We start from the raw sequence: 22,839 nt of genomic DNA, 5'->3' as shown, positions 1-22,839 counted from the left end.
ATGGCCCTGGGAGGGGGCTCGATTGATAGATTTCACCAGACCCCCCCAAAAAATCATTTAAGATTTTAAGGCTGGCTTTGGGCTTCAGTTTTCCACCTGGGAATTTCCACTGCTGTTTTTCCTGTTTTTTGGGGGGATGGGGTGAGGTTCACCATTTGCAGTTCCCCAGTCGGTTCTAATCCGCTCACTCTGCTGCCATCTTTGGATGAAACCGCTTCCAGCCTCAGTCTCCCCATCTCTTCAACCCGCCAGTTGGGTGCGTCCCCCTATTTTCTCTTCTTCTGACGGAAGGTGCCATTAGAGCAGATTCAGCCCTCTCCGGCAGCTGATGGCTTCCTCCCGGACGGAATTCCCAGATGCCGCAGCCCCGCTGTCCCTCAAGGACAAAGAGCGAGCTGTAACAGGATCTTCTGGCTGGGTGCAAATTGGGCCGCGGCTCTGGGTCATACACCAGCTGTGACGCTAAGCAGGCTGTTTCTTCTCTCCTCTGCGACATTTGGTGGAACGTTTCAGGCTGGGTTGGGGGGCAGGGCCAGGGGGATTATCGGAACCAGATGTTCCCGGGGCCATCTCTTTGACACGGAGAGTAATTAGTCATAAGCGATTATCCATGTGACTAGTGCAGTAACACGGAGCTCTCCCAGGCTGGGGAAGCAGGGTGCTAGAGCATCCCTCTCCTGGGATGGAAAGCTGGGCTGGACCAAGGAACCCGGGCTCTGGTGCCTGCTTGTTACTGTGAGCTTGGGGAGGTCCTTGACCTGCCTGCCACCTTAGGCAGTGAGAACGCATGATCTCGGAGACCCTGGGCAGCTCCTGGGGCTGTTAGCGGGAAAGAGCTAGATTTCAGAGCCGGTTCAGATCCGCCAGAGCCGTCCTTCCTCTTGGTGATCACCGAGCTCTTACCTGGAACGCGATGATACACGGCCCCTCTGCTCTCACCAGGCGTCAGAGGCAGGAGGTTTCCAGGGCGCTCTCCCGCGTCCCGCTGTCCACGATGAGCTTCCCTGCCAGACCTTACCTAGTACTAGTACTCTTATCTGGAACGCGGTGATACGCGGCCCCTCTGCTCTCACCCGAGCGTCAGAAGCAGGAGGTTTCCAGGGCGCTCTCCCGTGTCCCGCTGTCCACGATGAGCTTTCCTGCCAGACCTTACTAGTACTAGAACTCTTACCTGGAACGCGGTGATACGCGGCCCCTCTGCTCTCCCATAGCGTCAGAGGCAGGAGGTTTCCAGGGCGCTCTCCCGCGTCCCGCTGTCCACGATGAGCTTTCCTGCCAGACCTTACCTAGTACTAGAACTCTTACCTGGAACGTGATGATACGCGGCCCCTCTGCTCTCACCAGGCGTCAGAGGCAGGAGGTTTCCAGGGCGCTCTCCCGCGTCCCACTCTCCACGATGAGCTTCCCTGCCAGACCTTACCTAGTACTAGAACTCTTACCTGGAACGCGGTGATACCCGGCCCCTCTGCTCTCACCCAGCGTCAGAGGTAGGAGGTTTCCAGGGTGCTCTCCCGCATCCCGCTGTCCACGATGAGCTTCCCTGCCAGACCTTACCTAGTACTAGTACTCTTACCTGGAACACGGTGATACGCGGCCCCTCTGCTCTCACCAGGCGTCAGAGGCAGGAGCTTTCCAGGGCGCTCTCCCGCATCCCGCTGTCCACGATGAGCTTTCCTGCCAGACTTTACCTAGTACTAGTACTCTTACCTGGAACGCGGTGATACGTGGCCCCTCTGCTCTCCCCGAGCGTCAGAGGCAGGAGCTTTCCAGGGTGCTCTCCCGCATCCCGCTGTCCACGATGAGCTTCCCTGCCAGACCTTACCTAGTACTAGAACTCTTACCTGGAACGCGGTGATACGCGGTCCCTCTGCTCTCACCAGGCGTCAGAGGCAGGAGGTTTCCAGGGCGCTCTCCCGCATCCCGCTGTCCACGATGAGCTTCCCTGCCAGACCTTACCTAGTACTAGTACTCTTACCTGGAACGCGGTGATACGTGGCCCCTCTGCTCTCCCCGAGCGTCAGAGGCAGGAGCTTTCCAGGGTGCTCTCCCGGGTCCCGCTGTCCACGATGAGCTTTCCTGCCAGACCTTACCTAGTACTAGAACTCTTACCTGGAACACGGTGATACGCGGCCCCTCTGCTCTCACCAGGCGTCAGAGGCAGGAGGTTTCCAGGGCGCTCTCCCGCGTCCCGCTGTCCACGATGAGCTTTCCTGCCAGACTTTACCAGTACTAGAACTCTTACCTGGAACGCGGTGATACGTGGCCCCTCTGCTCTCCCCGAGCGTCAGAGGCAGGAGCTTTCCAGGGCGCTCTCCCGCATCCCGCTGTCCACGGGATGAGCTTTCCTGCCAGACCTCCCGCGGACTGCACAGCCTGTCCCTCCAACTCAGCTCGGCCTGGCCCTGCCGCCTGTGGTCTTACTAGTCCTTCCCAACGGTCCCTGGGAGACTAGGGCCCGAGGCTGAGGGGCTCTGTCCCGGAGCACACGACTAGTGAGGGAACCAGGGGGACCCGAATTCCGCTTTTCCCGATTCGTGTCTAACAAGGGCTCTCCTGCTGTCGCCTGGGTGTGGGCCGGACACTAAGGGTCTCAGGGAGGGCTGCGTCGGGAGGCACAAGACCAGAAATCCTGCCTGAACCTTCAGGCTTCAGTAGTGCTGTGTCCTTCGGCCAGTCACTCACCTTCTCAGCCTCAGGTTCCTAATCTATAAAATGGGATAACAAAGTACCTGCTTCCCAGAGGTGTTACAGGGACTGGGTGAGTTAAACTCCAATAAAATGCTTTGAAGACTTTCAACTGCTGGATCAAAGGCACAGTTTTCACTGAGTCCTTAGCACGGTCCTATGCCCACAGTCATGGGTGTTTGGAATGAACTGAACATGATCGTGGATCTTTGAAAGGAACTGAAAAGTCATCCGGCTGCTTCTTGGATCAGCTCCCCGCCAGTAGAAGAGGAGAGCTTTATCCGTCTGTGTCCCTACCACAGAACACAGTGAAGAGGGTTATTAATCTGCATCCTCCCAGCCTCCCGACGGAGGCTCCTCCAGAGCCGTACCTAAGGCCCTTTCTTTGGAACTGTTTTCGCGATCCTGCCAGAAGGTCTCGGGCCTGGCCGCAGGTACAGCACATTCCCATTTTCTGGTGCTCAGAGGAAGAACACGGGAGGAGAGGTCTCTTGCAAGTGGCCCCTGCTTGGCCCCCAGCAGCGCCTTCCATCAGCCGGTCTGCACCCCGCAGTCCCGTTAGCTTCACTCCTCTCCCCCCTTTGCGCAGCTGACTAAACGCCTCCCCATTACCCCTCTTTATTTCTCACATTCTCGGTGGCCACGGGTCCACAGCCGGGGTTTTTTCCCCCTTGGAAGTAAAATGAGATGATTCTTTTTAGAATCAGACTGCTCAGATGTCAGGGCTTGGAAGGCAGTGGATAAACACAGCAGGAAAACACCAGCTCTGGAGGCAAAGGAACTGACTCACACAAGCCCCTCAGCCTCCCTGTGCCTCGGTTTCCTCATCTGTAAAGGGAAGGTCCAGCTCTAGGTCCGCAGTCCTCTCAATCCTCACTCAGTGCTCAAGTCCAGCTGACCCATCTGGGGGTTGGAGGGCCACGACCCTCCTTGGCGTCCATCTCTGCCTCTTTGCCTTTGGGACCTTCTCAAGGGATAGTAGAATGATTCGTTGTCCAATAAGTAAACAGCAGGAACTCCTGTTTCTTCATCACTAACGGCAAGTAAGGAATCGTTTCTAAACATTTAGAATCAGATTAATATAATAAAAACACAATTGTTTAGTCGAAGCTTTGATTAGTCAGAAAGCAAAAGCACATCCAGTTCTCTCCAGATGTATACCGCTCGGGCCCCCCATCATCAGCCCTAAGTGTGCGCAGTCAGATAGGAGAGGCCGTGCTCTTCCGGGAGCCAGCGTAGCCTCCCGGACTTGCGCTTAGTGGGGCCCTTTTCTAACGGCTCATTCTTGCAGGGAGAAGTTAAGTGACCCCCGAATTCAGGCTTCTGCTTGGGAGAGGAATGTGATGATCTCGAAAACTCACCTGTGACCCCATCACCCCAAGGAGTCATTTACTCTCTCATGATGGTGTCAAGGTTTTAGCATAGAGAGTTTGGGAAATGCCCTCCCACTTCCCCCACCTTCTTATTTCAAGTAACGGCCCGCCCCCAGACCAGAGGAATGAACCAACTGATATGTAGGTCAATAGCAAAACAGGACAGATAGTGGTCGGGTTTTCTCAGCTACACTGAACAGAGGCAGGGGAAAGGGGAGCAGGAGGAGGGAGATGGCCTTCAGCACTGTGCTCCCAGCCGAACCATCATGGCGGAAGCCACTGGAATCCTTTCCCTCTGCTTGTGGGAGAGGATGCTCCCGACCGCTCAGTGGCGGCTGATTATTAGCAGCTGTCGGAGCTGGTAGACAAGTCCAAGGACCAGAAATAGAGACGTGGAGTTAACCAGTCATATAGTTAAGAAGGGTCAGAGGCAGGATTTGAACTCGGTCTCCCTGGATCCAAACACAAAATTTTATTGACTAACCTCTCCTGTAAAATGACGGAAGAGCAACACTGCATTTGGGCTCAAAGAACCCAGATTCAAGCCACAGTTTAGCCATTTATTAATTCTGCGACCGAGCAACTCACCCGAGTTCTCTGGTATTGGACTCCTGATGGGAAAATGGACACTTCACCAAGTAAGCTAGAATTATTACCCTGAACATGCTAGTTACTCCAAGATCACTGGGAGATCAGAAGAGAGAATGAAGGGCCCTACATGGCCACACTGGTTAGACTGGGTCACTGGATCACAGAGACAGGAAGTAGGGAATTTTGAGATCATCTGACCCGTTCATTTGACCAAGGGGGAAGACCAGGTTCAAGAGGCTGTGATCTGCTTAAGGTCAGGAAGTAGGAGCCTCTGCTTGAACCGAAGTCTTCTGATTGTCCCACACTTCCCACACCCACAGCTGCTTTCCAGAGCAGGTGGTTCCTATTTCTGATAAACTAACCAGCTAGCGTAGGGGCAAGAATGCTGCTTTTGGGCTCAGTTGGAATAGAGGCCTGCTGGCAAATATTTAACAACTGGCTCTCTGAAAAAATGTGCACAGATTAAGGTTTTAAGATTAATTTGCATTATTGACACTTTTCCCCATCACTTTCTTAAGTCTAGGAAAAAACAACAGAACAGTGAGTCGAGGCTATATACATGACTTGATCTTTTAAAACACTTTGCTCCACTCTGAGCCGACTCTACCACAGTCCTGCTTCAGAGCCCGATTATGCGACTTCTTTCCTTGGTGCCTTGGAACAGCCGGGGGCAACATTTTCTTTTTTCTTTTTCTTTTTAATATTTTATTTTATAATAACTTTATATTGACAGAATCCATGCCAGGGTAATTTTTTTTACAACATTATCCCTTGCACTCGTTTCTGTTCCGATTTTTCCCCTCCCTCCCTCCACCCCCTCCCCTAGATGGCAAGCAGTCTTATATATGTTAGACATGTTGCAGTATATCCTAGATACAATATATGTTTGCAGAACCGAACAGTTCTCTTGTTGCACAGGAAGGATTGGATTCAGAAGGTATAAATAACCCGGGAAGAAAAACAAAAATGCAGATAGTTCACATTCGTTTCCCAGTGTTCTTTCTTTGGGTGTAGCTGCTTTTGTCCGTCATTTATCAATTGAAACTCAGGTCTCTTTGTCAGAGAAATCCACTTCTATCAGAATACATCCTCATACAGTATCGTTGTCGAAGTGTATAATGATCTCCTGGTTCTGCTCATTTCACTTAGCATCAGTTCATGTAAGTCTCGCCAGTCCTCTCTGTATTCATCCTGCTGGTCATTTCTTACAGAACAATAATATTCCATAACATTCATATACCACAATTTACCCAGCCATTCTCCAATTGATGGGCATCCATTCATTTTCCAGTTTCTAGCCACTACAAACAGGGCTGCTACAAATATTTTGGCACATACAGGTCCCTTTCCCTTCTTTAGTATCTCTTTGGGGTATAAGCCCAGTAGAAACACTGCTGGATCAAAGGATATGCAGTTTGATAACTTTTGGGGCATAATTCCAGATTGCTCTCCAGAATGGTTGGATTCGTTCACAACTCCACCAACAATGCATCAGTGTCCCAGTTTTCCCGCATCACCTCCAACATTGATCATTATTTTTTCCTGTCATCTTAGCCAATCTGACAGGTGTGTAGTGGTATCTCAGAGTTGTCTTAATTTGCATTTCTCTGATCAATAATGATTTGGAACACTCTTTCATATGCGTGGTAATAGTTTCAATTTCATCCTCTGAAAATTGTCTGTTCATATCCTTTGACCATTTGTCAATTGGAGAATGGCTTGATTTCTTATAAATTAGAGTTAGTTCTCTATATATTTTGGAAATGAGGCCTTTATCAGAACCTTTAACTGTGAAGATGTTTTCCCAGTTTGTTGCTTCCCTTCTAATCTTGTTTGCATTCATTTTGTTTGTACAAAGGCTTTTTAATTTGATATAATCAAAATTTTCTATTTTGTGATCAGTAATGGTCTCTAGTTCATCTTTGGTCACAAATTTCTTTCTCCTCCACAAGTCTGAGAGATAAACTATCCTATTTTCCTCTAATTTATTTATAATCTCGTTCTTTATGCCTAGGTCATGGATCCATTTTGATCTTATCTTGGTATATGGTGTTAAGTGTGAGTCCTTGCCTAATTTCTGCCATACTAATTTCCAGTTTTCCCAGCAGTTTTTTATCAAATAATGAATTCTTATCCCAAAAGTTAGGATCTTTGGGTTTGTCAAATACTAGATTGCTATAGTTCACTATTGTGAACCTATCCTTTTCCACTGATCCACTAATCTATTTCTTAGCCAATACCAGATGGTTTTGGTGACTGCTGCTTTACAATATAGTTTTAGATCAGGTACAGCTAGGCCACCTTCATTTGATTTTTTTTTCATTAATTCCCTTGAGATTCTCGACTTTTTATTGTTCTATATGAATTTTGTTGTTATTTTTTCTAGATCATTAAAATACTTTCTTGGAAGTCTGATTGGTATAGCACTAAATAAATAGATTAGTTTAGGGAGTATTGTCATCTTTATTATGTTCGCTCGGCCGATCCAAGAGCACTTAATATTTTTCCAATTATTTAAGTCTGACTTTATTTGTGTGGAAACTTTTTTGTAATTTTGCTCATATAATTCCTGACTTTCCTTTGGTAGGTAGATTCCCAAATATTTTATGCTGTTGACAGTTATTTTGAATGGAATTTCTCTTTGTATCTCTTGCTGTTGGATTTTGTTGGTGATGTATAAAAATGCTGAGGATTTATGGGGATTTATTTTGTATGCCGGGGGCAACATTTTCTTGCTATACTTGTTTCCTCATCAGTAAGGTCAGACCGTCAGATGGGGGGATCTCCAAGAGTCCTTCTGGCTCCGGATCTTATAAATGTGCTTTGGGCAGGTGGGGATGGAGTGGAAGCCCAGGGGTTGTTGGCCACTCACTCACCTGTCCTGTGAACAAGGAGAACAACGCCTCACTACCCACCTCCTACAGCTGATGTGAGGAAAGGCTGTGCACATTTTGACTAACATTTAGAAATTATGCTTATTAGGCAGGGATCTTAACAAATACTCCTCAAATGTGAATTTTCTACTTCTTTCACTTTTGTGTTTCTCCTTAGTAGTTTTAAAAAATCTATAATTCTGAGAGATGGTAGGTGACCATTGTTAAGTGCAGTACTTTTAAAATGTGTGTGTGTGTGAGATCTGGCACACTTAAGGAGGCTATAAGGCCATTTCCTCTCCGAAGGGTTAAGTCACTCAGAGCACTGACTTTCTGTTTGTTTGTGTTTGAGAAGCTGCCATAATGCCATTTCGAGGGATTCCACCTTTTCCTCCTGTGGGCATCCTGCAGCTGCCCCTTGCTATGTCCCCTGGAGGGATAACAACAGATTAGTAAATGAAGAGCTGGCTTCTCTTTGGACTCTGTCGTTCTCAAGGGTTTTTGTTCTTTGGGGAGATGGAGGGAGGAGGGATGGGAGTGTCCTTGATCCATGACGGTTGCCATGTTTCTGAAGACCTATGAGTGACTTTGGTAATGTTACCCTCTCTCATCTCTCCAGCGGGTCTTCAGGTGTGTTTGTCCTGGCTTTATGATGCTTTTAAGCTTTAATCTCTGTGTGGCCTTGGATGAGTGAGTCCTGAATGTTTAAAGCAGTGCCCTCAAAAATGGTTGGATCAATTCCACTAATAATGAATTATTGTCCCATTTCCTCACATCCTCCTCAACAGGTCACTTTCCCTTATATCATTTTAGTCGATCTGGAAGGGCTGAATAAGTTATAGTGTATGATTGGCATGTGCTACTGTTCTGTAAGAAATGATGAGTTCAACGATTTTAGAAAAACATGTAAAGACTTGTATGAAATGATGAAGAAAGAAATGAGCAGAATCAAGAGACATATATGCAGTAACAGCAAAAAAGTGGTTGAAGAACAACTTTGTGCTAATAAATTGTTTTGACTATTAGGAATAATTTAACTTAATTCTAAAGGACGTATCAAGAAAGATCCATTGGCATCCAAAAAAAGAAATGATAAAGTACAGATAAAGTGATATATAAATGATATAAAATACATATAAAGTACATATGGAATAATTTAAAAATACATAAATATACACACATAGATGTATATAATGAGTATATATATATATGTGTGTGTGTGTGTGTGGGCAGCTATGTATATATGTATGTGGATACACACATATATACAACCCAATTTGTGTCAAAAAATAGCCAGATTTAGGGACGTTATGAGAGGAAGAGGGGAAGAAAAAATTACTTGATAATTTTATTCTATATTTGAAAGTAATCACAAGTTGTGTATAGTAGTTTTGCAGTTTCATATGCAATCATTTTTTATTTTATTATATTATCTTTTGGAAATCCTTGTTTTATTCCATAAATTCCAAAAAAAATTAAAGCAGTCTCCTAAGAGATCTGACTCTGTTTTGGGAGGAAGCAGCCTGTGGAATTCAGGACCTGTGGACACTTTTGAAAAAGGCTTAAATCATGAAAGAATATGCCAAAAATAACTAAAGGGCGCACACTGATTTGGTAAAATCAATCTTTAGTAGATCGCTTAACTTTTCTGGGTTGCGGTTTCCTTATTTCTCAAATGACGGAATTGGACTAGATGATTTTCTAAATCAATTCAATAAATATTTATTAGAGTTAAGTGAACAGAAACCACAGAAGTTCAGGCCACAGGATTATTGTAGGCAGGGAGGAACCTCCTAGACCATCTAGTTGAAGGCTTCTCATTTTGAAGCTGGGTTAAGGTGAAATGGCTAAGTGAATTACACCAGATTTTTTGGGCAAGCATACAGCAGGAGCTCAATGTGTCTGTAGGAAAAGTGACTTACACATGATCACGTAGACTAAGTAGCAAAAGTGGGACTTGAGCCCAAGTGACTGCCTCCCCGCCCCATATGAAGCACATGCAAAGGTTCAATTGATCAGCTGAAATGGGGACTTGTATTTCACCTATGATGCTCACTACCCCTGGGATTCTTGGTTGCCTCACTTGTAAGAGGAGGGAAGTAGAGAAGCTCCATCTTTGTGAGGCAGCAATAGTCACTAATTGCCCTTTTTTTTAAAGAGTAGGAATGGTGTCAATCTCTATTAAGCTTCCCATTTTGCTTTTAAGGCATTCTTCTCCTCATTAGCTTTTTGTATTTTTTTTTTTTGCACCACTCTCAATTCTCTTCCCAATTTTTCCTTTCTCTCTCTTACTTAGTTTTCAAAATCCCCTTTGAGCTCTTCCATGGCCTGAGACCAATTCCTGTTTTTCTTGGAGGCTCTTATGTAAGAGCTTTGACTTTGTTACCTTCTTCTGAGTATGTTTTGATCTTCCTTGTCACCATAGTAACTTTTTCTGTTGTCTGCTCATTCTCCCAGCCTATTACTATTAAAGTAGGACTCAGTTTCCAGGGTGCAGGGTGCACTGTCCCAACTGTTTTTAGAGATATTTCTAGGGACCTGACCACACTCTTTTCAGCCTGGGAACTTTGAGAAGGGTCTCCATTCCACAGGGGCTGTAAGGTCTAATAGTGTACTAAAGCAACCGAGTCCTTCCTCAGTGATAGTAAAGAAATATCCGGTAATCCGAGGCCCCAGGAAGCAGCCAATGCTCCCACTGCCCCCACTGCTCATGCTCACACCTGATTTGCTGATTTTCTAAAGCCTTCTCACCCTACTAACAAATGTTTCCGGCCAACCTTCCAAGTCTTCAGTGTCTCTGGCCTGAGAGGTCTAGAAACTGCCAGGGCTGCAGCCGATTGAGAGGCCATTCTGGCTTTGCTGGAAGTCCAAGCTGGGGAAGGGTCTGCACTGGTGCTGTTTGCACTGGGGCTGCACATTGGGCTCTCTCCCTGGTGACAAAGACCTTTCCTACTGGTCTTTAGCTGGAAAAAATGTTTTACTCCTTCTTTTTGTGTGTTCTGATGCTCTAAAATTTGTTTAGAATCCTTATTTAAAGGAATTTGGAGGGCTTTGGGAGAGAGAGCTTGAAGAGTCCCTGCCTTTACTCCGCCATCTTGGTTCTAACTCCTAAGACCATGCTCATTTATGAACTCTTATACTTTGGCTAACTTGCTATTGCAATTTGGAGCTAGGTTTGGAGTCAGGAAGCCCTGAGTTCAAATTCATCCTCAGTCACATCCTACTTGTGGGATCCTGAGCAAGTTCCTTTACCTGTCCCAGTTTCCTTGATGGCAAAATGGGGATGATGATAATATCTACCTCCCAGAGTAGTTGTGAGGATCAAGTGAGATAACAATTATAAAGTACTTACCCCAGTGTCTGGTAAGCTATGTATTAAGGTTGGCTATAATTATTATTATTTTTAAAGTGCTTAGCATAATGACTGGCACATGGCAGGCCCTTTATGAATCTTGTAACCTCCCCCATTCCCAGCAAGAACATCCCCAGTCTCCAACAAGGACCCAGTTGCTTAGTGATGATAGAACTTTCTAGCCTTTCAGACTGGGAAGGGACCTTAGTCTATGGCACATATAGACTTCTAGGGGCCCCCAAATCCAGTCCTCCCTCTCAAAGCAGCTCATCCCCTTCTGCGTCACTCTGAAGTGCTGTTTTCCATGAATCTGAAATTTCTCTCTATCATTGCTGGTTTGTCCAGACTTCATGGCTAAACAGAACGGGCCGCTCCCTCTCCTGGGGGGCAGCCCGAGGACAGGAGGGACTTGTACCCTGAACCTCCTCTCTTCTTCAGACTCAAATGTCCCCAACTCATTCGGCTACTGACAGTGACAATAGCTGGCTTTCCTGTAGCACTTACCAGATGGCGGGCGCTCTGCTGAGGACTTTATCAATCTTATCTTGCACTGGGAAGTAGCTGCTGTCACCGTTTCCATTTTGCAGTCAGGGAAACTGAAGCAAACCGAGGTTTTTGGTGGGTGTTTTTTAGTGACTCGCCCACCATCACAGTGTCTCAGCTGGATTTGAACCCAGAAAGATGAAAGGCTCTGATGCTCTGTCCATGGTACCGCCCGTTTGGTGCATATCACACAGACTTGAAGGTCCTGCACCACTCTGCTTGCCTTCTTGTGGGCTCCAGTTTATTGGCCATGGGGTCCACATTTATGGAGCCCTGTTAGGTGGGAGGCTCTGATCCTGCAGGTCCTTCCTTCAAACTATGAACCATGGAGGCATCTTGTTCTGTGGAGCTGAGACTAAGCAGTAGTCGGGAGTGGAGTAACAGGAAAAGTCAAGTTTTTGTTCTCCCTAAAGGAAGGTTTGGGGAAGAGTCTGGTACTGTACCCTGCAACTGTCCAGTCAGAGTGAGAGAGGAGGCTGAGGGAGGAAGTGTCAGTCAAGGCACAGAGTGATGGTGATGAGCTCATCCTGGGAGGGGCAGCCCCTTCCGTGGAGATGAAACCAGCCAGAACAGCAGACACAGAGTGGAGAGAGCTTGGACCTTGAATTGTAACAATACCTATTCAATGTGCGCCACTTTAATATAAGCACTTTCACAGAATGTTACAACTGGAAGAAACCTCAGCTATCACCCCCTAGCTTTATAGATGCACAAATGAAGAGCAGAAAGGCTACAAAATGTTCCCAAAGCCAGCGCCTGATTACTGGCAGAGTTAGAACCTGGATTTGATCATCAGACCGGGATGTCATTTTCACTATACCACAAACTTACTCTGAGAAGTACAATGCACTTTCATTTACATAAGTCCAGTGAATCTTCTTATAACTCTACAAAGCATAGTATTATTCCCTTTTTGCAGATGAGGAAATTGAGATTTGGAAAGGAAAAGTGGTTGGCCCAAGTCTACACAGTTAATGATAGAGCCACACTTAGAAATCAGTTCCTGAGTCTGGTTGAATTCCATGCAGTCTGACAAATTTATTTCCTACCTATGATGTACAAAGTGCTAAGATAAAAAAGAATGATGAAAAATGAGCTCTTCCATACATTATAAGTATGAGAAATTATCTTCCTCAGATCACGTTTGCTTCCTTGTTCACAATATTGTAATTATATTTAATATAACAGTATATCTTACAAGAGGCTAGCTTCCTTTAGGAAATTTCCCCCCATTATCAAGAGTAATTTTTTAAATCTGTCCCATTTACAAACATTTTAAAAAGGTACCTTATATATAAAGATAATTTCATTTCTATGTCTTTTTATGGTGTTATAGAGATGTGATATCTTATTTGAACCTGACAGAAATCCTAGGAAGCAGCTAATTATGCTGATGATCCAGCATGACTGTTCCTACCTTGCCTATGAGGGAACTGAGCCTCAGAGATCTGAGTGATTGCTCAAGGTTACCAAGCAACTTAATGGCAATATGGTATATAAGCCCAGCTTCTCTGCCCCCTCCTCCTTTTTACTTTTTTTTTTTTGAAATATAGTATTTTTAAAAATTATAATAACTTTTTATTGACAGAACCCATGCCTGGGTAATTTTTTACAACATTATCCCTTGCCCTCGCTTCTATTCTGATTTTTCCCCTCCCTCCCTCCACCCCCTCCCCTAGATGGCAAGCAGTCCTATATATGTTAAATATGTTGCAATATATCCTAGATATAATATATGTTTGCAGAACCGAATAATTCTCTTGTTGCACAGGGAGAATTGGATTCAGAAGGTAAAAATAGCCCAGAAAGAAAAATAAAACTGCAAACAGTTTACATTCACTTCCTAGTGTTCTTTCTTTGGGTGTAGCTGCTTCTGTCCATCCTTGATCAAATGAAACTGAGTTAGTATGCTTTGTCAAAGAAATCCACTTCCATCAGAATACATCCTCATACAGTATCATCGTCGAAGTGTTTAATGATCACCTGGTTCTGCTCATTTCACTTAGCATCAGTTCATGTAAGTCTCTCCAAGCCTCTCTGTATTCATCCTGCTGGTCATTTCTTACAGAACAATAATATTCCATAACATTCATATACCACAGTTTACCCAGCCATTCTCCCATTGATGGGCATCCATTCATTTTCCAGTTTCTTGTCCCCCTTTTTTACACGGATTCATGCTAATAAAGAATTATCTCACTATTTAAATGTAAGAAAATTTGATGCCACAGGTATTAATATGGCAATTTTTCCCCTTTAAATAGGGGAATTGTTGAAACAGATAATTGTGGAATACATCAAAGTCTGCCCTTTCCTACTGTCATGGTATCACTGGATGAGTTGCTTCCTTCATTTTGATTTCCTTATCTGTCAAATGAAGGCGTTTGTGGGAGAGATGATCTTCTAGCAGCTTTCCAACTCTAAATCTCATGGTTCTCTGCTAGTTTGAGTTGTTTCCAAAGCTTTCCACATCTGGCTAATCTTTCATTTAAGAGTCCCTTCAAGTGAAAGCTGACAAAGGTTTAATGAGGTGTTTCTTATCCCACTTTCTCCCTTGTATTAAAAAAAATGAAAATTAAAAAAAAAGACAGGATGTCCCCCCTTTTTCCTCCTTCATGCTATTGCCTAAGGACTATGAAAGTTCTGCCATTCCTTCCTCTGTTCTGGGGAAGCAAAGGAAAGGGGATCCCCTCAGATCAGAAATCCCAGTTGAAGGATCACCATTTCATTGTTTTCATAGATTAAGCTAAAAACATGAGTCGCTAGAAACCTAAGAACCAATTTCCTGCTAAAGCAACAAAACCTTTGACATTTTTGCTTTCAGAAATCCTTAAATGTTTGGTGTCCAAAATGACTACTACTATTGCTGCTGCTGTTGCTGCTACTACTATTACTATTACTATTACTTCTTCTTCTTTCTATTTCTTTCTTTCTTTCTTTCTTTCTTTCTTTCTTTCTTTCTTTCTTTCTTTCTTTCTTTCTTTCTTTCTTTCTTTCTTTCTTTCTTTTTCTTCCTCCTCCTCCTCCTCCTCCTCCTCCTCCTCCTTCTTCTTCTTCTTCCTTCTTCTTCTTTTCTTCTTCTTCTTCTTCTTCTTCTCTTCTTCTTCTTCTTCTTCTTCTTCCTCTTCTTCTTCTTCCTCCTCCTCCTCCTCCTCTTCTTCCTTCTCTTCCTCCTCCTCCTCCTCCTCCTTCTTTCTCTTTCTTCCTTCTTCTTCCTCCTTCTACTACTACAACTATCCTCAACACAGGTTAAGGCATTCTGGCAGAGGTATAAGAGAGCCTCATTTATGTAGGATGGGAGAGCTGGTGATGGCCACCACCCTTGCTAATCTGATGGCCGGCCACCTTGAGAAACCTGTGTTTCTCTTTTCATGTTTTCTAAATGTGCAGGAGATGCAAATGACAATTTACAATGGGAAATCTAGACTGGCAGGTCAGGAAAATAAAGTCCTTTGGAGGGTCTTATCTCTCATAATTGGAAGAATTTTTAGTACCTCAGCTTCTTGGAATTCTCTCGCTAAAGGTCAGGGAAGCCATCAATACTTCCTTCCAGCTCCCCGGAGGTTAAAGATGGGACTTATCCAAAGCCAAGATACCAAATGAGCTTCTTCCTAACTCTTGTCCAGAGGAACGGCTGTGGCAGGTCTGACAGAGCCTCCCTGATGGAAAATTATCAATAAGCCTTTCCCAGATTGATGTTAATATTTGTTAGAACACTTATTATGATCTCCTGGATGTGGAAGGGCCCAATAAATATTCATTTCTTCTTTGCATGCTATGGCCTGTGAGAGTGTGAAGCAAAAAATCCTCAACTTTTGCTTTGTAAACTCTATAGCAAGGCTCATTTTTTTTGAGGGGAGAGAAGGGAGAGAATCTTGACCCCTTTTAAAGGGAGATTTCATTTCAAATGAAGATCCTGTGTGCTAATAGAAAACGGCTTCCACAATCCAGTCATGTGACTCATTAACTCTTCTTTTCTTTAGTAGAAGCTCAACTGGGATGAAGAAGGAAGAAAGCTTATTCTTACATTTTTATTTTCAATAATTAAAAGATAAAGTTTCTTTCTGTTGACATATTTGGGGCTTTCTAATATCTTTGATCAATGCTGATGAATATAATAGTTAGGTGCTAAACACCTCTATCTCAGATGTTGGAATAAAGCAAAAATAACAGTTAAGTCCTCTGTAAACGAATCACTGTGGTAGAGTGGAAAATGGATTTGGAATCAGGAAAATCTTTGTTCCAATCCAGCCTTTGATACCTACTAGCTTTAAGAGCCTGGAAAAATTCACTTAACTGCTCCAAGACTCAGTTTTCTTGTCTATAAAATGGAGAACATGCCATAAAGAACTTCACATTCCTTAAAACACTATTTAATTTCTGTCAGTAGTGGAAAAGGCCTAGTATGGGAGAAAAAGACTTGAGTTCTGGGACTAGCCTTGTGGTTTGTTAGATATGTGATTATTGTCAGGTCACTTACCCTATTTGTTTTCTCATTTGAAAACTACTTCAAAAGATTGTTAAGAGGAGCATATGAGATAATGTGGCTAAATGGGGCCGGTATAAATGTCTAGTAGTTACACATGAACACTTCCAAATTGGTAACGATAGGCCACAGTGGTAACTCTCTCTGGGGAAAGTGATTATTGTTAAAAATGTTAACCTTTGTATACTACTATTTACCAGTCAAAATATTTTCCTTGAAGACCTTTCCTTACCATTTAAAAACTGGTTACACATTTGATCATTATCATGTCCCTATTGGAGTAGATGTTAGGTACATTTTAATATGATATTTACAGGTACCAGAAGAATTAGTGAAAGGATTGAGTTGGTCTATATTTATTGATTTTTTCCTAAAAGACTAAGTCACGGCTGAAGTCCACTGGCTGGCTACTGGTCAGCCAGCCACGAGCATTCTAAGTGTGAGATATATTTCCCCTAATCTAATGCCTTATTTATTTAATGGCTGTCCCTGTTAAAGGAGGCTAACACATCAAGATTTTTCTTTGCTCTCGAAAATCCAAAAGGAAGGAAATGCTAAATCATTGTCTTTTGCCATGATCAGATCAGGTTTGGAGTATCGTGTTTCATTCTGGATACTATGTCCGGAAGGACATCAACATCAACAAATTGGAGTGAGCTAGGGAGGGGCAAGCATGATGGGGAGGGCATTGGAAACCATGTTATCCAAGGATCAGTTGAAGAAACTAAAGAGGTTTTCCAGTATGAAAAGAATACTTATAGGCACTTGATAGTTTATGAATGTCTTGGCTGGGGAACTTTGGAATATTCCATTTATTCGGTATAGCATTTTGCAAGAAATTTATTGCTGTTTCTTGCTGATGTATTTTCATGGTAATATACAGAAAAACTAATGATTTTGTGGGTGTATTTAATATCCTGTTACTTTACTTAAGTCAATAATTGTTTGAATTCTTTTGGTTGAATCTTTAGAGTTCTCTAAATATATAAACTCTATTAAAATATATAAAAAGCTGTACAAGTAATTTAAACTCTCTGTTTCAGTTTCATCCCATATAGAATGAGGGATTGGACTTGAAGGCTCTTGGGTCTCTTCCAGTTCCAAATCTCTGGTCCAAAATCCTATGAAAAAAACACAATTGATAGTTTTATTTGTCAATAAAATTTTGTTTTCAGTTTTGCTAATTTCTTCTTTAATTTTCTGAATTTTATTTTTTATATTTAAATGAAATTTTCCCATTTGTTCTTCTTCTAGTTTATTAATCACCTATATTCTTTCTTACTTTTATTGATAATGTTCAGACAAAGACATTTCCCCCTAAGAATGGTTTGGGATGCTACATCTTGTGTTGAGTTTAAATTGCTTCTTCTTCAGCCGTGTGTAGATATGTATGTATGCATGCATGTGAAGATATAGCTTCTAATTTCCTTTATCTGGTTCAGATCTGAGTGAGGTTCCTGAAAATCCCATTTCTTTTTTCTCCTTCCTTTCTTTTACACACTCTTCTTCTTATGTTATGCAAGCCAGTAACTTCTTCCTTAGTTTTTCTCACCTATTTTTTTTATCATGTTTCTTTCCCCTTTTCTTTCTTCCATAAAAACCAATAAAATAGCACCCAGTGTCTGTTTGTGTGTTACTTTGCTCACTCGACCACTGAAGAGAGTAAAATTCTTTTTCTTCCCCTTAGAAGGCAAAGATTTCATCATCATTTTGATCAGGAAAGTTATAACTAAGATCTTTGAATTTATTTTATTAAAATTTTGATTACTATTTCAATGTAATTGATTCATTTCCAACCTTGTCTATTATTTTACATTTAACAACATTATACTGGGAAGAGTTCATAGCTCTATCAGATTGCCAAAGAGTTCCATGACACACAAAATGTTAAAGCTGGTTTACACTCTCCTAATTGCTTGTATATGTTTATCTTTCTAGATTTTTTTTTGATTCCTGATTTTATATTTCAGACTTTTGGCTCAGCTATGGTCTTTTATTAATAAGAGAGCATGACAGTCCTATAATCTATTAAAGTTCCTTTTCTCCCTGTAGTATTATATTGAGTATATTGTGTTAAGTTTCCAGAGTAATTTATTTCTAGAGTAAATTATTGTTAGTGGCAAGCTTAGCTTTTTTGCTTTTAGGAATATTATATTCCTACATATCCCTACAGGAATCAGGGTTTTTAAATGCAGATTTTAAGTAAATCCCAGAGTATTAGAAAGCTGATGTCTGCCTAGGGCAGAGGAGAGGTGAATTCTGGTTTAGGAGAAGAGTAAGGGTAAATTGAAGAGCCAGGCCAGGTTACAACCAGAATTTCTAGAGAGTACTTACATCCAAGGGGTTGTCCCCTGTCTCCCACTCTGTTCTCAACTAAGATAATCATGGCTTCTAAAATTACTGAATCTGTGTCATCTTTAGATATTCGTGACTAGTAAAACCATTTGGAGATATTTAGATTGTGAAATTAAATGTGAAATCAAAGGAATACAAATGGCTCATCCTATCTTCCTAAAATCTTCATCTTGTTGTGGAAGCTGCTGATGGGTCAAAGTTGGGTCTACCATGTAACATCCTGACTCAGCCTTATCCATTAGACAAGCTCTTACAAATTCCAGCTTGCAAGTACCTTGGAAAAGGTCAGATAGTACATAAAAATAAGTTTATTTTTTGTTTTTTCTTTCAGGTACTAGTTGGCACAGTGGGTTCAAATCCAGCCTTAGATACTTAGTATCTGTGTGATCATGGGCAAGTCAGCTAACTTCTGTATGCCTCAGTTTATTCACCTGTCAATTGGGAATAATAATAGCAGTCATCTCTCAGGAATTGTTGTGGGGATCAAATGAATATTTATAAGGTGCACTGGAAGCTTTAAAGCAGTGTATAAGTGTTTTCTTGTTCAATTGTGTCTGACTCTTTGTGATTGCCACTATCCTCCACTCTCTCTGAAGGTCTGTCCAGGCTCATATTTGTTGCTTCCACGATGCTCTTTATCTCACCCTCTGCTCTTCTCCTTTTTCTGCCTTCAATCTTTCCCAAAATCAAAGTCTTTTCCACCAAGTCCTGTCTTCTCGTCAATGTGGCCTAAGTTTTTAAGCTTCAGCTTCAGTATTTGCCTAGTGAATAGCCTGAATTAATTCCCTTAAATATTGACTCATTTGATCTTTTTGTCTTCTCAGAGACTCTCCAAAGTTTTATCCAGCACAATTCAGATGTATTGATTCTGTGGCCCTTGACTTTCCGCATAGTCCAATTCTCCCAGTTATACGTGGCTACTGGAAAAACCAAAGCTTTGACCATATGGACCTTGGTTGGCAAGGTGATGTCTCTGCTTTTTAGTCTCTAGTCCAGATTGGCTTTTCTTCCAAGGAGCGAGCATTTTAAATTTCCTGCTGCAGTTGTCTTTGCACCCGGGAGTATCAAATCTGACCCTGCTTCCATTTCTTCTCTCTTTTCTCTCCAGAAAGGATGGGGCCGGTTGCCAAGATCTTAGCTTTTTTTTAAGCTTTAAGCCAGCGTTTATACTCTCCTCTCTCAGCCTCATGAAGCAGCTTCCTAATTCCTCCCTTTCTGCCATCAGAGCGGTATCATCTGCAAAGCTGAGCTTGTTGATATTCCTCCTTAAGTTCACCTTTTAATTCATCCAGCCGGGCATTTCGCGTGATGTACTCACATAAGTTAAATAAATAAGGTGACAACGCCCAGCCTTCCTTGTCAATCTTAACCAATCAGCTGTTCCAGGTTCGGTTCCAGCTGTTGCTTCCTCGGGAGACGAGTAAGACGATGGGTCCTCCGTCTCTTGGAGGACTTGCCACATTTGTACAAATGTTAGCAGTTCTTGTTTCTTTGGGGCATATTGTTGGAGCAAGCTTTTGAATGTGATCTGTGTGTCTTGGGTGTGGACCACTTGGCGTTTGCCCTCCCTCAGGAGAAAGCACCTCATTTTGGGGAGAGCCCTCGTGCCCCTGGGAGAGGCACTCAGCCTTGGATCCTGGCTTGCTTTGCCCCTCACCTCTGGCTCTTGTGCACAGGATGGATCCCCGCATGCTGACTGATCCTTTGTTCCATTTGTGCCAGAGCCTTTCCTTTAGTGCATACTCACAGGAGCTTAAATTTCCACTCATTCAGGGGGTATTTTCCCCTGCCGTTTATTTAGGCTCCTTTCCACTGAGCCTCTGATCAGTGCGCTCTGGGTCACAATGAAGAGCGAAGTCTGTTAGAACACTGATCTGGGAGGGTTTTCCATTTACCGGATTGCCACAGGGGGAGGAGGAAAAACCTCAGGCGTTCTTGAGAACACTTAATTTGAACCTCTGTTGACATGAGGACCCCGTCCTGACGGCTTATTGTGGAAAGTAGTCGACCGCGGGTTCTTGAATGCAAAGTCATTGCGGCGGATCTCTGGCAGGGCCTACCTGGAAAGGTTTCCAGCGTGGACCTGGCTGGGGAGTTACCTGAACGGCTCTCGCCCGAGGACCAGCCCAGCCTAATTCAGAGAAGAAGACCCTGACCCAGGGGTCCTCTGACTACCACAGGTGACTGTTTTTTGGTTTGTTTTTGGCCTTAGTAGCTCATTACCATGTCTAGGAGGCTTTTCGCCTTTTTTTTTTACCTCAGTTTCCTCATCTGTAAAAAAAAAAAAGGGCATAAAAATAGCAACTATTTCCCATCTTATCTGAGAGGATAAAAATGGGATAATAACTCTAAAGTTCTCAGCATAGCCCTGGCATGTGGTAAGCACTATATTAGCTATTACTATTGGTGCTCATTTAAAATGAGAGGCAGTGTGGGGTAATGAGGAGCAGCAGGCAGAAGGGCCCTTTGACCCTGCCTTTGACACACAACAGCCATATGACTCTGGACAAGTCAGACATCTCTAAGACCATAAACTACCCATAAGCTGCTAATTTACAGGGCAGAGGGAGTTCCTCTCTCTAGTAAAATGCCAGTTTGAGCCTTCTCAAAAAGCAAACAAAACTCCAAGCCCTCTTTATGACATAGGTCATTTTCCTCCCCCATCAGATCTGTTCTTTCCTGGTTTTGATTCACACAATTCATCTCCACCATCATAGTGGGTCTTCTCGATGTACCAGATCACGAAGCCTCCCAACTCAGCCACTGGGAGCACGGCTCACTAATGGCCCCCCAACAGCTGAGAACTCAAGGTTAAGTTCCTAACACAAACGAGCTACCTGAGATGTAATTTTAACCACTTTTAATATTATCTATGGGCTAGAAATCTCAAATGAGAGGGAGTATGGCTTAGGGCAAGGAATAGGACGGGGGAGAAGGGAGCAGTGAGATTCTCCAAGCCGGCTTGCTCTGCTGTTGGAAGCAAACTTAGAAAATAAAACATACCATAACATAACCTTTTTTTAACATAACCTCTTTTAGTTGTTGTTCGCTTGCATTTTGTTTTCTTATTTTCTTTACTTTTTGATCTGATCCTTCTTGTGCAGCAAGAGAATTGTGCAAATATGTTTCCATATATTGGATTTAACATATATTTTAACATGTATAACATGTATTGGATTGCTTGACATCTAGGGGAGGGGATGGGGAGAAGAAGGGGAAAATCTGAAATACAAGGCCATGCAAGGGTCAATGTCGCGGTGCAGATCCTGGCCAGGCAGTGGTCTTAATTAAGACTTTGTCTTTCTGAGGGATGCCGTCGTGTCTCGAGGATACATGGCGCAGTAACTGAAGGGACTGGAAAGATTAAAAGGAATAAAAGGAACCCGGCAAACAAGAACCCGCCTGTTTGCCAAAAACATCACCTGTAGCATTCACCAGAATTAGAGGCACTGCCTGCCGGTTACGGAGACAACAAGGTGGGGATGTATCACCTGAGGTTCAAGAGAAAGTCCTCACTCTGTGGCCCATTGTGTGAAGTAGGGAGTTTTCCCTGTTGGGGTTAGAAGGCCTGTCAGGGACTAATAATAACAATTCCCATTTATGGATAGCTTTAGTGTTTGTAAGAAGAATAGTTATAGAAGGTCTTAGGGATTGTCAAGGTGTTCTACTTAATTACAAACTTCACTAGAATAGGATTCTACCTGGATTTATCTTTGTGTTCTTTCTCCTGCCCCTAATTCTTAAGTCCAACACCATTAGATTGCTGTCTCCTTGAGGGCAGCAGCTTTTGTCTTTTTTCGATCATTTCTCATTCATTGAGTGACCCTCTATGAACTTTTAAAATGGTCCTAATCATTTGCTTGTGTTATAGTATCCTTCCAGACTGAAAGAGAGAGTGGGCAAAGATCTTACTTTCTAAGATCTTCTTACTTACTTACTTTTCTAGCACTTAGCATGGTACTCTCATTCCCAGCTTCTTAAATTGTGGTTCATGATTTCATATGGGGTCTCGTAACTGAATGTGGGGGTCATGAAATGATGATTTATTATCAGTAAACGCTTGCTTTGTATACCTGCTTTGTATAACAGTTCTAGCCAGGATCATGTCAAAGTTTCTCAGGCCAAAAGGGGCAACGAGTGGAAAAGTTTACAAAGTCCTGCTTTGGTAAACGCTTAGTAAATATTTGTTGCTTTGATTCACACTTTGATTCGCACCCCTTTTTATCCCAAAGAAAGGAGCAGCGCAGGGAGGGCCTAAGGCTGTGCGTGTGTGCTCCGGTGATCACCTTGGGACTGATTTCATCTTCCTTTGTAGTGGTCCAAGTGAAGGCCATATATTAGCTTGGACTAGATGGCGAGGGACTCCAATCATAGGATATTTTGCAGATGATCTTGTCTCGTTCCCCACTTTGCAGGTGAAGTCTAAAGGCAGCGGAGCACCTTGTTCAATGTCCCAAAAGGGAGTAAAAGCTGACTGGGGGCGCGTTCAAGTAGAGGCTCCAGTTATTGCTATTTCTAGGGCGTCACTTTCCCTCCACTTGGCGCTGATGGAGGGAATGCCCCCCGTGATGCAAGCAGGAA

The sequence above is a fragment of the Antechinus flavipes genome, chromosome 6, assembly GCF_016432865.1.
Source record: "Antechinus flavipes isolate AdamAnt ecotype Samford, QLD, Australia chromosome 6, AdamAnt_v2, whole genome shotgun sequence".
Taxonomy (NCBI): domain Eukaryota; kingdom Metazoa; phylum Chordata; class Mammalia; order Dasyuromorphia; family Dasyuridae; genus Antechinus; species Antechinus flavipes.
The sequence above is the reverse complement of the archived record's forward strand: the minus strand, read 5'-3'. Positions refer to the sequence as shown.